Source organism: Pleuronectes platessa, chromosome 3 (assembly GCF_947347685.1).
Source record: "Pleuronectes platessa chromosome 3, fPlePla1.1, whole genome shotgun sequence".
NCBI classification, from domain to species: domain Eukaryota; kingdom Metazoa; phylum Chordata; class Actinopteri; order Pleuronectiformes; family Pleuronectidae; genus Pleuronectes; species Pleuronectes platessa.
The window spans coordinates 2,596,543-2,612,588 of NC_070628.1; the positions used below are offsets into that span (position 1 = coordinate 2,596,543).

At 45.2% G+C, this 16,046-nt stretch overlaps 1 long non-coding RNA gene across 1 annotated transcript; it reads left to right on the plus strand.

Moving 5' to 3' along the window:
- On the plus strand, positions 1-2,669 carry LOC128436959 (uncharacterized). The gene is made up of 3 exons (XR_008338136.1): positions 1-63; positions 2,249-2,436; positions 2,525-2,669. It is a non-coding gene; the product is annotated as an uncharacterized LOC128436959 (long non-coding RNA).
- Positions 2,670-16,046: the final 13,377 nt, after the last annotated feature.

Sequence of the window (16,046 nt, forward strand, 5' to 3'; positions counted from 1 at the left end):
TGAAGAAACAAGTCCTTCACACAACAGCGTGAGTACGGTGAGAGACCAGAAGACAGAGCGCAGGTAAATGAGTAGTTTCATTTCAAAGCACTTGATCTCCACTCTTCAAGGCTGCCTCATTACAGTTTTTCTCAGTTGTTAACACACAAAAAGCGGCCAATTTGCACAACCTTCACTATCTGTACCAATCGCTCGACCCAATTTGGCACTACTTCACATTCCCTTATCTGCATTAGACTCTGACTTTCCTTGTTTACACTCTGATGTCAATTACACATCACCTTGTTGTCAAAACACTACACACAATGTTCAGTTGTTGCACACACTTCTCAAGTAAAATCTCCAAGCATCAACCTACAACACACAAATACTCAAATCTCTAAACATTCAGGTCTGTTGAGCAATTTCACAGCATTTACACAGTCGAACAGGAGACTGAAACTGTAGATATGGTTCGTGAGAACAACTCTATCACACTCAGACAAATAAAAACTAGGATCCTGGCTGACCATGCTACATTTAGAAACGTCCAGACCGTCATTGGACTGTATTCTTCATAGGAATGCCATGTGATGAAACAAGTGTTCAGGGTCCCATTTGAACGGAACACAGCCATCAAGGAGTTACAGTGAGAGTTTGTGCTTGTAAGTACCAACATTCAGCACTGACACATGCATGTATTGTACCTGTAATCCAATATTGTTCCTTTTCTACAGTGTCTCACTGTAGCCCACTGTGTTGACCTCTCTGTGTCCATACTGTAACTTGCATTCTCATGCTGATCCAGGAGCATGACACAGCTCATGTGTTGTACCAGTACATCTTTATTGATGAGGTGGAATTCAACCTGGTGAAGAGGAGGTGACGGGGCAGAAACCTCATTGGCCAGCGTGGTGGGAACATCACACTGTGTGCTGCAATGAATCACCATGGGATGTTGCACCGTCATGCCCACCTAGGGGCCTATAACGCTGCCCGTCTCCTCGTCTTCCTGGATGGCCTGCATGACCTGCTGGTACCACCTGACCAGACAGATGACCCACAGTGGATCAATCACGTTGTCATCCGGGACAATGTGAGCTTTCAAGTGCGGGAGTGGTTCCAGGACCACCCACATTTTCCCATTCTATACCTTCCACCTTATTCTCCTTTCCTGAATCCCATTGAGGAATTATTTTCAGCTTGGAGGTGGAAGGTATGAACGGAACCCACAGGACCGGGTCCCACTGCTCCAGGCCATGGAGGAGGCCTGTGGCGACGTGAGTGTCGAGGCCTGTCAGCATTGTGTGTGTGAGGTTTTTAGTTGTCTGTGTGCAGTTTTGAGAAAGCCGTTATTGTTTTGAAAAACTGTAATTTTTGTGAAGGGGGGGGGGGGGGGGGGGTTGAGTAGGCCGGTTTACAGTTCTGTACTGTTCTCTGTGTGTACCGAAATAAACCTTTTTATGCTGCTTATTTGTGCTGTTTTATGTTTGACTATGAAAAAAGTAAGCCTACATTGAGACATTTTACAAAAAGAGAAATGGCTCATTCTCCAGAGTCACTGTCATTCATATGGTGTGTTCCATTTTGATGATTGTGTTTTCAATTTTTCACTTCAGTGTGCTGTAAATGCCTGGTAGTGTACAAGCAAATGCTTAGTTGTGTGTTCCCAATGAATGGTATGTGTGTGTCATTTGAAAATATGGCTGTGTGTACCAAATGAAATCACGAGTTCCATTTTGTGAACAGGTAAGAGATTTGATGGCAGAGAGTCATCTTGCAAAGGGAGTGTCAGGTTTAGCATTTTGTGTGTGAGGTTTTCAGTTGTCTGTGTGCAGTTTTGAGAAAGCCGTTATTGTTTTGAAAAACGTCTTAACAATTGTGAAAAACTGTAACCGGTGGAGTTCTGCATCATTGTGATTTGATGAGAAGGGTCAGACCATGAAGGTCTTGGGAGGTCATATTCCTTTACTCTAACAAAAAGATTAAACTGGTTGGAGGAGGTGCACAACTGAAGGTCAGTAAATCTAGTTAGGGAGTAAAGTGTGGAGTGAATGTTTCATGGTGGTGACACTGGGTTCATCTGTGAAGAAGATGTGCTGGTGACCAGCAGGGAAAAACAGAAAGCTCCCAGATCACTGCTGCCATCACAGTTTGATTCAGCAGAGTAGGATCAGGCCCACAACAAAGAGAAACTCTCAGTTCCCAACAGAGTTAAAGAGTAAGACACAGATTCCTGATCCCAGCTCGTATTTTACTGTACGACCAGATTCCAGCTGCGGCACACACACGACCAGCAGAGCAGCACCATGAGGTCCACTACGCCAGCGTCTGCTTCACCCAGAACCGGGCAGATGACCTCTACGCCAACATAGGTAGAGTTCAACCCCAGAGAGAAACTGAGGAAGAGGAGGAGGAGGCTGAATACAGTGCTGTTCGATTTGACAGTGCAACAGGGTGAGCAGCTCCACACGGGAACATTTTCATCACTACACTTATTGAGGTTAAAAACTGTGGGTGTGAGTGGTTTATTCTGCCTTCACAGAACAAGACGTGAAGAAGAGGGGGACGATTCATCTGCAGTGTACAGCACAGTCACCAAACACTGAAGAAACACAACGTGAATCTGTTGTTTATATGTGGATTTTACATTATCACGGAACCAGGAGAAATAAAACATATAGACATGTGCAGTGTTTGTAAAGGTTTGTTTTCTTTCTTGATGGGTTGGTTAACCCAGATTACAAATTCTCTCACTTCTCACTTTAGAAGCCACGAAAGTTAAAGGTAAGAAAGTTGTTCTTCTTCTCCCACAAGTGAAAATATTTCCCAGACTCAACCACATGTAGAGTTAGCCTCAGGTTAGGCTAACGCTAACCGTAATGTATGTTACTGTCAAAATGTAACAAATAACAATAAGTTTGCCTCTACATATTATAAATTATAATTAGTTGTAACTGGGGTTCCGGTTTGGCTGTTGCGCAATATGGCTGCGTAGACTTCAGCTCTCCAGCCCATCGTTTACAATTTTGTTTGAGAACACCGTTTGAGTGGGTTTTTTTATTTTTTTTAGGGACAGCAAGTTATATTATTCTTTGGTCAAGGGGAAACAACATTTTGATGTGAGAAAGGCTCTGTCTGATGGTAATTTTAAGATCTGGAACAGGTGTGATGGCTGAGTTGGAAGCTAAAATGGACGCTATGCTATCGAAGCTGGCTAACGTGGACAGTGTGCTGGGGAAAGTAGATTCACGTGTAGCTAGCATGGACGGCCGTCTTGCTGGTTTTGATGCACGGCTTGTTAAGCTTCAAGATGAGGTGTCTGGTATTCGGGCGGACTTTACATCGCAAAAGGAGGAGATCAGCAAAGTCAGAATGGATGTTAGCGCAGTGCAAGCTGACTTGGGAGCTAACTCTAGCAAGCTAACTGAGTACGAGTCCGAGCTGGAGGCGATGCGCGCTAAATTGGCTGACATGGAAGACCGAGGCAGACGCTGCAACGTAAGGATTAACGGACTGCCAGAGGGGGCAGAGGGCTCCAATGCCATCCAGTTTCTCATCCAAAACCTGCCCAAGTGGTTCCCCTCTCTGGTTAACCTGCAGGGGGAAATAATGCGAGCGCATCGTATCTACAACGCAGGTGCCGGGGCTAACAACAGGACAGGCCGCACTTTGATATTCAACTGCCTGCGATACACCGTCAGACAAGAGATCCTCGCTGCTGCAAGGAAAACGCCTCCTGTCATCCAGGGTCGGAAACTGCGCTTTTCCCCGGATTACAGCGCCCACACAGTGAAGCGTCGCCTGGCCTTTTCTACAGTCATGGATCAAGCAAGAGCCAAGGGCATTGAGTTTTTCCTGATCTACCCAGCCACCCTCAGGATCAAGTCGAAATCTGGTGTTTGGGAGGCTTGCCGGTCTCCCAGGGCTGCAGAGGATTTTATCACGTCGCTGCTGAGGGGATCGCAAGGAGTGGAGGTTGGTGGTGGTGAGTGACATAGACTTTGCTGGTAACTTTGCCCGTGGCCAGCCTACGGCTACGCACACCATGTGCGTTTTCACTGATGCCTCGTCCCACAATGCTTCCCTTTTTTCTTTTTCTTATTAGCCATGGTAGACGGGCTAATCGGGGCTGTTTCTTTAACTAAAGAAGGTCATGGGACTGTCCTATGTAGACTATAGACGTGCTTGACGTAGGCTAGCCTACTACGCTGCCCGGTTCATGGTTAATTTTATACGGACGGGTTTCTTGCATTTGTAGTCTCAATACGACCCACTGGACAGCTTTATTTTATTTTTATTTTTTATTTTATTCATATTTGTTCAATATTTTCGGACAGCTTGACAGCCCACTGCCTGGATTGCACTTTTTGTTCTCCGTTATGGATGTTGCCACGAGTGGAACTTTTCTCGGACTGTTTATTTTGATGCGCCAACATCTGGAGGCTGGACTGGTAGATAAATGCTGTTAATGATTTTGTTTATTAGAATATATATCCTACTCAACGGTTCATGGTGTTAATTGAGTATTGGGTTGAGTCCTGCATTTTCGCGGCTCTATGTTCATACCAATCGCGGATCAATGCTAAAGTGTTTGTCTTTTTTCTCACTGTCTTGTTTGGTTATGTTTTTGAGTGTATTTGTTTTGTTATTGGGGGTAAGGTGCCTTGGGGCTTTTGGGTGTTTTGAGAGGAATATGCCTTTTTTCTGTTTCGGGGAACATGCACATGAACTGCTACAGGTTAGGATGACATCATTTTTTTTTTTGCCGACTAATTTTCACTTTGCCTAGATCGTTGAATACAAAGCAATCTAATGGGTGAATTATCAATCCTGGTGTGGAATTGTGACGGTTTGAATATACCCCACAAACGAACTAGTGTTTTGACTCTGCTGAAACGAAGGAAGATAGACATAGCTTTGCTTCAAGAAACACATTTGTTAAAGAAGGACTCAGTTCGCATGGCCAATAGATTTTATCACACCATAGCTTCCTCCTCAGCAGAATCGAAAAGCAAAGGAGTGGCCATTGTTTGCAAACGTAATTTGAAAATTAAGGTTTTAGATGTGTGGGCAGATGATAGTGGGAGGATCATAATTGCCAAAACAGAAATGTATGGGAGAAAGATAGCTATTATCTCAGCCTATGCCCCCAACAAATTTGACAGGGAATTTTACAGCATGCTTACGCTAGAGATGCTACAACTAGATGAATATTCATTTATTGTTGGTGCTGATATGAATGCAGTTTGGAGGGCATCTGAACGGTCTAGTGCGACTGCTACTAAGGACCAAGAGTTGGCGACTATAGCCTTACAGGCCTGGGCGAAGAGTTTAGGTTTGGTGGATGTCTGGCGCACTTTTAATCCTTCTTTGACAGATTACAGCTTCTTCTCAGCCAGGCATAAGACCTCCTCGAGGATAGATTTCCTTTTCTCCTCAGCACGGTTGTTTCAGAATGTGAATAATGCCACTCTTCTTCCTATAGCTCTCTCGGATCATAATGGGGTTTTGGGTCATGTGTTAATTGGTTGTCTATCTAAAAAAGCGATTAGATGGCGCTTTAACTCTACATTATTGGAGAATGAGGCTTACAAATTACAGTTTAATGCTCAATTACGAGACTTTCTGGACATTAATGTGGGCTCGGTAGGAGATCCAAGAGTTCTTTGGAACACCGTTAAAGGGTTTATTAGGGATAATACCACACTATTTTCATCAAACATGCGCAAGGCTAGGGCTGCTACATTACAACATTTAGAGGCAGACTTCGTTAGGTTGGATTCGTTATTGCAAACAAATTACTCCAGACCGGTAGAGACGCAGCGGGACATTGTTAAGAAGGAAATAAACAACATTCTGAAACAACAGTCGGAGTTCTTAATACACAGGACTAGACAGCGTTATTATTTTCATGGTTCGAGACCAAGTCATCTTTTGGCGTCTAGAATCAGAACCAGTGAATCCTTTGCGGATGTCCCATCCATCAGATCTAATGTGGGTAACGTCACAACTGATCCTAAATTAATCAATGAAACCTTCAGAACCTTTTATTCTGACTTGTATCGATCAGAGGTTCAACCTGACAGTGTTAAATGCAGTAACTTCCTTGACCAGGTGGACCTACCAAGGCTTTCGGAAGGTGATGCTGTAAATCTAGATGCTCCAATCTCATTGGATGAACTGAAGGGGGCAGCGTTGGCCATGCAAAGGAATAAATCTCCGGGCTTTGATGGGATACCTCCTGAGTTTTATGTTACGTTTTGGGATAAACTTGGCCCGCTAATGTTGGATATGGTAAGGACGTCGTTGGACAAAGGAGGTTTTTCCAGAGATGTTAACATTGCACTAATCTCTCTCTTACTGAAGAAGGACAAGGATCCCGTTGAGTGTTCTAGCTATAGGCCTCTGAGTTTGTTAAACGCGGACCTTAAGATATATGCAAAAATGCTTGCCAGACGTATTCAAGATCACATGCCTACATTAGTTCATTGCGATCAGACAGGTTTTATCAAGTCTAGATCAGCTGCCGATAATGTTAGACGCCTTCTGCATATAGTGGATGCCGCAGCGGGTAAGGACGCTCCGGCTGCAGTTCTTTCGTTGGACGCTATGAAAGCCTTTGACAGGCTTGAATGGTCCTTTTTGTGGTCTGTATTGGAGAAAATGAGGTTTGGTAAGAACTTTGTACATATGGTCAAGGTTCTGTACTCTGAGCCTTCTGCTCAGGTTCTTACTGGTCAATTGTCATCTGCTTTGTTCCCTGTCTCTAGGTCCTCCCGGCAAGGTTGCCCCTTGAGCCCGGCGCTGTTCGCACTCTCCTTAGAACCCTTGGCCCAATTTATTCGCCACTCTGCCGACATGCAGCCCATTTCAGTTGGCCGTACCTCTCACCATCTGGCGTTGTACGCAGATGATTTGGTGGTGTTTATGGAAAATCCGCTTCAGTCGCTTCCCAGTCTGCTCTCCATATGTAGTGAGTTTGGTGATATATCCGGCTTCAAAATTAATTGGGATAAGTCTTCTTTGTTACCACTTAATGATGCAGCTAAGAAACTACAGTTCCCACCTAATATTCCTGTTGTACAACAGTTTAGATATCTTGGAGTCCAAATCTTCCCCTCCCTTAACCGCATTGTTTCCCACAACTACTTAGAAATCTGGAATAAAGTGAAATCCGATTTAGATAGATGGACCAGCCTTCCCAACTCTCTTCGAGCCCGTATCTCTATTGTGAAGATGAATGTTTTACCTAGAATCAATTTTGTGTCCTCTATGATTCCCCTTGCGCCCCCTGTCAATTATTGGAAGGAAATTCAGTCTAGTATCTCAAAATTCATTTGGAATAGAAAGCGTCCTCGGTTAAAAATGGCAACCTTGCAGAGACACAGGGCAGATGGGGGATTGGCAGTTCCCAATTTTAGGTTATATTTTTACTCTTTTGTGCTTAGACCTCTTTTTGTGTGGGTTAATGCTGATATATCTGTATCTTGGCGGGGATTGGAGGAAGATATTGTTCGTCCAATGACATTGCAAGGGGTCCTTTTCTCCAACATGTCTAACTCTCAATGCAAGCGGCGTTTTGGCCCGATAGTTTCCTTCCTTATACAAACCTGGCGCACAGTTGAATCCCTTTCTAAGATATCCTGTAAATGGCACACATTCTCTCCAGTGTTCCACAACGAGAGGCTTATGATTGGGAGTAGACCAATCGTGGCATCTCCTTGGAGTAACAGTAATATCCGCTATTTGGGTGATATTTTTAGTGGTTCAGGTTTAGGTTATTTTCAGGACCTGCGAGTCAATTTTGCCTTACCGGCCTTTTCTTTTTTCTTTTATTTACAACTTCGACATGCTCTTAGTGCACACAGCATTTCGCTACAGCAGGCTTTACCTGTTCATCCTCTTTATGGATTGGTTACTGCACGGACAGATAATAGGGGCTTGGTTTCAGAATTATACTCATTTTTCCTGGAATCTTCTTATTCTGACCTAGTGCTGGATAGGCTATGGAGGAGTGATCACCCTGATCTAGATCCAGATTTTGACTGGGAACAGGTGTGGACGAATATCAGGGAGGCTTCCCGCAACCCGGACCACCAACAAATTCATTTCAATTATGTCCATAGAACTTATCTCACACCACGTAGACTGCATGCTATGAAACTGATAAATGATCCGTCTTGCAGCCTCTGCAATTTAAATTCCCCTGGTACGTTCATTCATATGGTGTGGGAGTGTCCACCGGTCGAACAGTTTTGGATTAGGGTGGCCTCTAAACTATCAGATCTGACCTCTGTAGCTGTTCCAGCTACTATACCTGTCCTGCTACTGACTGACTTATCTGGACTTGGTCTATCGAGGGCTGTGAGGCGGGTTGTGCTTGCTGGTATTACAGCCGCTAAGAAGCTGGTCGCACTGCGGTGGAAGCCTCCCCACTCTCTTGTCATTAGACACTGGATGTTGAGTTTTTTGGATGTTGTGTATCTGGAGATGTCAACTGCCAGAATAAATGGTGCGAAGGAATCTACACTGAATGATTGGCGAGCTGTGGCCAACTCATTGAAAGATTTATTACAATGATCATGTCCTGAACCTGTGCAATTCTTAATGTTTTCTGTATGTGCATGTGGTTGCAGGATTCCTCTGTTTACTATTTTGCATGAATATAACTGGGGGGGTGGGGGGTGGCACCTTTTGTGTTTTATTTTATTTTATTTTATTTTGTGTCTGTTCTTCTTTTGATGTTTTGAATTCAGCGGCTGATGAGACCAGTAAATGTTGAAGGTCTTAGATTTTGTGTAATATTGTGCTTATGATAGATATTGCGGTAATATGTGCTGCTGAATCTTAACACTTTGTTGTATGTTATGTCTTTGTTGTTATTATCTGTTGTGTTATGCTAAATGTGTTAAATTCTGTCACATTTCAGTTAATCAATAAAAAAATATTTGATCACAAAAAAAATTAGTTGTAACTGATATAAGAACAGATAAAAGATTGTATATCAATCTATGCTGCCCTCAGTGTATGTGCTGTGATACACCTCGGCAGTTAGACAAACTCCTTCTTGACATCATGACTCTGAAGACAGTTGTCCGTTGTCCAAAGGTTTAGTGACGTAAGAAAGAGTAAAACTAAAACACACAAAAGGCATAATGAATACAAACAAAATGCTTTCTCTTTAACCTTACACATACACACAATGTAAATATACTGATTCTTCAATGAAATTAATTGCTTTGTTTAACCGCTACTTTTTATGAATTTACTGCTGATTTACCTACTTATGTTCCTGTAAACCACTGTATTTTAACATATCATCGACTATTTATTCTGTCATAGCGGAGTAGTCATTAACTATAATGACTCGATGGACTTTGTGCATAAAACTTCCCAAACTAAACATTGCTGTCAAAAGATGCAGACAGACTCAACTGGATTGGAAAACTACTGAAAACAGCGGCTCTGAGCCATGCTCTTCCTTCACTTCCTGATCATGTCACCTGACACGTTAAAGGAAATTTCCTGTTTCAAAATAAAACGTATGTTTCAAAATAAAACGTATAACATTATGATTTAACCATTGTAACAAAACACTTTCTTAGGCTTGTTTCTCAGAAACAGGCCTAAGAAAGAGTTTAGTCACTCCTGTTCGTGTGACCTTAATCTCGACCTTCCGCACCTTCCCGTCTTCGCTGGGAAGGTCTGTGTTATCAGTCCAAGAGGCCATTCATTTCTTGGTACTTGGCTATCCTTGAGGAGAACAACACTTCCTGGGTTGATGTTCGGATGAGTGGACTGCCACTTCTTGTGTGCCTGTAGTGTTGGGAGGAATTGCTTTCGCCATCTGTCCCAAAAGGTGTTGGACAGGTGCTGGACCTGTCGCCACTGGCGCTTGTAGAGGTCTGAAACTCCAAACTCTCCAGTAGGAGCAGAAAGGACATTCACTTTTTGAGTGAGAAGAGCAGCTGGAGCGAGTATAAATGAGTCCTCAGAGTCAGTTGTCACAGGAACAAGAGGCCTGCCATTTATAATGGCTGTCACTTCTGCCATAAAAGTCACCAGCACCTCATGGGTAAGTTTGTCCTTCAGCTGAAGGAACATGGAGTCCAAAATTCTCCTTGCAAGACCAATCATTCTTTCCCATGTACCGCCAAAATGAGAGGCGTGCGGAGGGTTAAAGGTCCAAGAGCAACCTTGGCCTGAAAGGTAAGTCTTCACAGATGTGTTGTCAATGTTTGAGGGTATCTTCAACTCCTTGCAGGCACCAACAAGTTGGTGCCACGGTCTGAGCGGATGTGTTTGACAGGACCGCGCACAGCAAGAAAGCGCCTTAGCGCGTTGATGAAGCTGGATGTGTCAAGGGATTCTATGACTTTAATATGAACCGCTCGTATGGTCATACACGTGAAGATTCGGCCCATCGTTTGCTGTGTGAATGGCCCCCTCTTGTTCTACGTGAAGAAACACTCCAAGGGCCGAACACATCAAGCCCGACATTCGTAAAGGGAGGTTCTGTCGAGAGACGATCCGCTGGAAGACTGGCCTTCTTTTGAATTGTAAGTGGGGCTCTAAGCCTTCTGCAGGTTATACACTGGTGGATGATGTTGCTCACTTTTCTTTTGCCACCAACTATCCAAAAGCCAGCTGTACGGACAGCCCCTTCTGTAGACAGACGGCCTTGGTGATAAATTTGTTCGTGGTGATGCTTGATGAGTAAGGTTGCAACCTGATGTTTGCCAGGAATAATCACTGGAGTCTTTTCACTCTGATCAAGGTTTGCATTGTGGAGGCGGCCTCCGACTCTGAGAAGGCAGTGTGCATCAATGAAAGAATCCATGTTTTTGAGAGGACTACTTTTAGGGATCTGCTCATGTTTTTGGATACATTTGATCTCTTGACTGTAGACTTCCTCCTGTACTGCTTGAATGGTGATGTGCGACGCTTGATCAGACTCCTCAACAGTGTATCCTGTTTTGCAGTGATGCCAGCCCTTACAAGGGCTGTTCTTCAAGGTCTTGTTGAAAAGACGGGCTATGTGTATGAGGCGAATATTGACCCGAGTTAGAGACTTCCAGGATGAGAACTTTGAGAATCGTTGAGAACCAAGCTGCTTGGATGTTGTTGTAGTACTCAAAGTGGACACCAGAGGGCGAATGTCTGGGTCTGAACCTGGGTCCACCAGCTCGTAGGTGCTCTCTGAGGCACTTGTCTCCGGTGTGTACAGAGATTTAGGTCCACTCAGCCAGTTTGGGTCGTTCAAACGGCCTGCAGCGACAGAACGTGTAGCGTGGTCCGCAGGGTTCTGTTCTGTTGACACGTAGCGCCATTGATCTGGGTGAGAGGACCTTCGGATACGTATTAACCGGTTACTCACATATACATAAAAGCGCCTGGTTTCATTAGAAATGTAGCCAAGGACTACCTTGTTGTCCAAGTGGAAAGTTGTGGCATCGAGCTGAAGGTCTAGTTCTGCCGAGATTAGGTCTGCTAACTCCACTCCAAGCACTGCTGCGCCAAGTTCCAGTCTCGGAATTGTTTGCTCAGGACGGGGGGTCAGCTTGGCTTTGCCCATTACAAATCCCACATGGTTATTTCCAGCAGAGTCAGTTACTTTTAGATATGCCACAGTGGAGATAGCTTTCGTGGATGCGTCAGAAAAGACGCACAATTCCCTTCTGACAGCTGCTGTGGGTGAAGTTGTAGTGTAGGCTCTGGGAATAGAAAGCTGGGACAGTTCTTTCAAAGATGCTCTCCAAGATGTCCATGCTTCCTCCATTTCTTGGGGCAAAGACGAGTCCCAGTCACCTTTCTCAGTCACAATACAAGGCAAGGCAGAATTGCCTTGCCTTGTATTCTGACTGGCGCTACAAACCCTAGAGGATCGTAGAGGCTGTTGATTGTGGACAAGACACCCCGTCGAGTGTAGGGTTTTATCTCATCAGAGACGCTGAAGTGGAAGCAGTCGGTCTGGAGGTCCCAATTGATTCCAAGACTACCCTGCCAATCAGATGTGCGTATCTGCACTGAGATCCAGGTCTTTAAGGTCTTTTGCACGATCTTTGGCCGGAAAGGCCTCCATGACCTCCTCGTTGTTTGCTGCGATCTTGTGTAGTCTTAGGTTTGATTTGGCGAGAACATCCTGTGTTTTTTTCAACAGATCGACCGCAGCTACGACTGTGGGCAGGGACTTCAACCCATCGTCTACATAGAAGTCACGCATCACAAAACGTTTGATGTCAAGGTCGATGTGGAGCTCACTGACCTGAACAGACTGGTGCAGTCCATGAATCGCTACTGCGGGTGAAGGACTATTTCCAAAGACGTGGACCATTCCAAAGACGAGTATCAAAGAGTTTAGTCACTCCTGTTCGTGTGACCTTAATCTCGACCTTCCGCACCTTCCCGTCTTCGCTGGGAAGGTCTGTGTTATCAGTCCAAGAGGCCATTCATTTCTTGGTACTTGGCTATCCTTGAGGAGAACAACACTTCCTGGGTTGATGTTCGGATGAGTGGACTGCCACTTCTTGTGTGCCTGTAGTGTTGGGAGGAATTGCTTTCGCCATCTGTCCCAAAAGGTGTTGGACAGGTGCTGGACCTGTCGCCACTGGCGCTTGTAGAGGTCTGAAACTCCAAACTCTCCAGTAGGAGCAGAAAGGACATTCACTTTTTGAGTGAGAAGAGCAGCTGGAGCGAGTATAAATGAGTCCTCAGAGTCAGTTGTCACAGGAACAAGAGGCCTGCCATTTATAATGGCTGTCACTTCTGCCATAAAAGTCACCAGCACCTCATGGGTAAGTTTGTCCTTCAGCTGAAGGAACATGGAGTCCAAAATTCTCCTTGCAAGACCAATCATTCTTTCCCATGTACCGCCAAAATGAGAGGCGTGCGGAGGGTTAAAGGTCCAAGAGCAACCTTGGCCTGAAAGGTAAGTCTTCACAGATGTGTTGTCAATGTTTGAGGGTATCTTCAACTCCTTGCAGGCACCAACAAGTTGGTGCCACGGTCTGAGCGGATGTGTTTGACAGGACCGCGCACAGCAAGAAAGCGCCTTAGCGCGTTGATGAAGCTGGATGTGTCAAGGGATTCTATGACTTTAATATGAACCGCTCGTATGGTCATACACGTGAAGATTCGGCCCATCGTTTGCTGTGTGAATGGCCCCCTCTTGTTCTACGTGAAGAAACACTCCAAGGGCCGAACACATCAAGCCCGACATTCGTAAAGGGAGGTTCTGTCGAGAGACGATCCGCTGGAAGACTGGCCTTCTTTTGAATTGAAAGTGGACACCAGAGGGCGAATGTCTGGGTCTGAACCTGGGTCCACCAGCTCGTAGGTGCTCTCTGAGGCACTTGTCTCCGGTGTGTACAGAGATTTAGGTCCACTCAGCCAGTTTGGGTCGTTCAAACGGCCTGCAGCGACAGAACGTGTAGCGTGGTCCGCAGGGTTCTGTTCTGTTGACACGTAGCGCCATTGATCTGGGTGAGAGGACCTTCGGATACGTATTAACCGGTTACTCACATATACATAAAAGCGCCTGGTTTCATTAGAAATGTAGCCAAGGACTACCTTGTTGTCCAAGTGGAAAGTTGTGGCATCGAGCTGAAGGTCTAGTTCTGCCGAGATTAGGTCTGCTAACTCCACTCCAAGCACTGCTGCGCCAAGTTCCAGTCTCGGAATTGTTTGCTCAGGACGGGGGGTCAGCTTGGCTTTGCCCATTACAAATCCCACATGGTTATTTCCAGCAGAGTCAGTTACTTTTAGATATGCCACAGTGGAGATAGCTTTCGTGGATGCGTCAGAAAAGACGCACAATTCCCTTCTGACAGCTGCTGTGGGTGAAGTTGTAGTGTAGGCTCTGGGAATAGAAAGCTGGGACAGTTCTTTCAAAGATGCTCTCCAAGATGTCCATGCTTCCTCCATTTCTTGGGGCAAAGACGAGTCCCAGTCACCTTTCTCAGTCACAATACAAGGCAAGGCAGAATTGCCTTGCCTTGTATTCTGACTGGCGCTACAAACCCTAGAGGATCGTAGAGGCTGTTGATTGTGGACAAGACACCCCGTCGAGTGTAGGGTTTTATCTCATCAGAGACGCTGAAGTGGAAGCAGTCGGTCTGGAGGTCCCAATTGATTCCAAGACTACCCTGCCAATCAGATGTGCGTATCTGCACTGAGATCCAGGTCTTTAAGGTCTTTTGCACGATCTTTGGCCGGAAAGGCCTCCATGACCTCCTCGTTGTTTGCTGCGATCTTGTGTAGTCTTAGGTTTGATTTGGCGAGAACATCCTGTGTTTTTTTCAACAGATCGACCGCAGCTACGACTGTGGGCAGGGACTTCAACCCATCGTCTACATAGAAGTCACGCATCACAAAACGTTTGATGTCAAGGTCGATGTGGAGCTCACTGACCTGAACAGACTGGTGCAGTCCATGAATCGCTACTGCGGGTGAAGGACTATTTCCAAAGACGTGGACCATTCCAAAGACGAGTATCATTCGATACTCCGTAATGTCTTTGGAGGGGTCGTTATCTTGGAACCATAGAAAATGTAGGAAGTTCCTATCGTCTTCCCTTACTGAAAAACAATAGAACATCTGTTCTGTGTCCGTTGTAAAGGCGATTGCTTCCTTTCTAAAGCGAATCAGTACACCGAGCAGCGTGTTGTTCAGATCAGGCCCAGTCAACAATACATCTTTGAGCGACACACCGTTGTACTGGGCACTGGAATCGAAGACCACTCCTATTTGTTTTGGTTTTCTTGGATGGTACACACCAAATATTGGCAAGAACCACTGTTCTTCATCCTCACTGGGAGGAGGGGCTAACACAGCATGACCATTCTTGAACATCTTGTCCATGAAAATGAGAAAGTGGTCTCTCATTTCAGGCTTCCTTTCAAAGTTGCGCCTGAGCGACTTGAGACGGTTCAATGCCTGTGGCCTGTTATTGGGGAGCCGTTGTTGTGGACATTTAAAGGGTAATGGAGCTACACAACTGTTGTTTGCATCTTTTGTTAGTCCTTCTTTCATTATTTTCATGAAGGAGATGTCCTGGATAGACGGAGCCATGTTGTTGTCGTCTTTGGTCTGCTTGAATATGTTATGTCCTAGGCTGTCAACATCACAGTTTGATATCTCCTCAGGATGTGTTTGGAGGTGATTTGTGGCCTGGATGTCACTGTATTTTTCCTTTACATGGAACACGTTAGGACACGGTTCGAAGAGAGTAGGGCGTCCCCGTTCCGTGGTGTTTGTGTAGAAGGCGCTCACTGTCGGTGGTTTGTGAACGTGGCCTAAACATACATTTCCCACAATGACCCATCCCTGATCAAACTTCTGAGCATACGGTAGGTTGTGTGGGCCATTGACCTGTTTGCGGACCTTATGGACCCTGATAATATCCCGACCTAAGAGAAGCATAATTGGGGCCTGTAGGTCGATATCTGGTATGAGGTGTGCAACTGTCTTTAGGTGTGCGTGATAAAAAGCTGCATTGGGAGTTGGAATCTCATCTCTGTTATTTGGAATGTCGTCACATTCTATGAGGCTGGGTAGTGGGATGCTGACGGTCCTATCCAAAGATTCCACGATGTAGCCACTGGCCCTCCTTCCTGTCGCTTTCTTTACTCCAGCACATGTTTTCAATGAGTAAGGAGCACTTGGACTTTGGTCATTGAAGACTTTGAAGAACTGTGAACGAACTAGTGATCGTCCAGAATTACATACATCTTCACTGCTTTGTCAGCGTGGCCAGCTGGATACACTTTCACGAAGGATACTTTAGAGCAGGATCGGTTCGTCACATCTCCGCCACAGACATCTGTACATTTGGTGGTGACATGGGGTTGTGGAGAGCTATCCTGCTCCCCGCCATGCTCTGGAGCCGAGTATGTGCCTTCAACCCAGGGTGCAGGTCCAGGGTGAAGCGCTGTGTGGTGTTTTTCACTGTTACATTCATAACATCGAACATTAAATGTGCAGTTCCTTGCAATGTGTGATGATGAAGCATAGCATTTGAAACAGACGTTATTCTCTTTTAAGAATGTCTTTTGGTCTTCGATGGA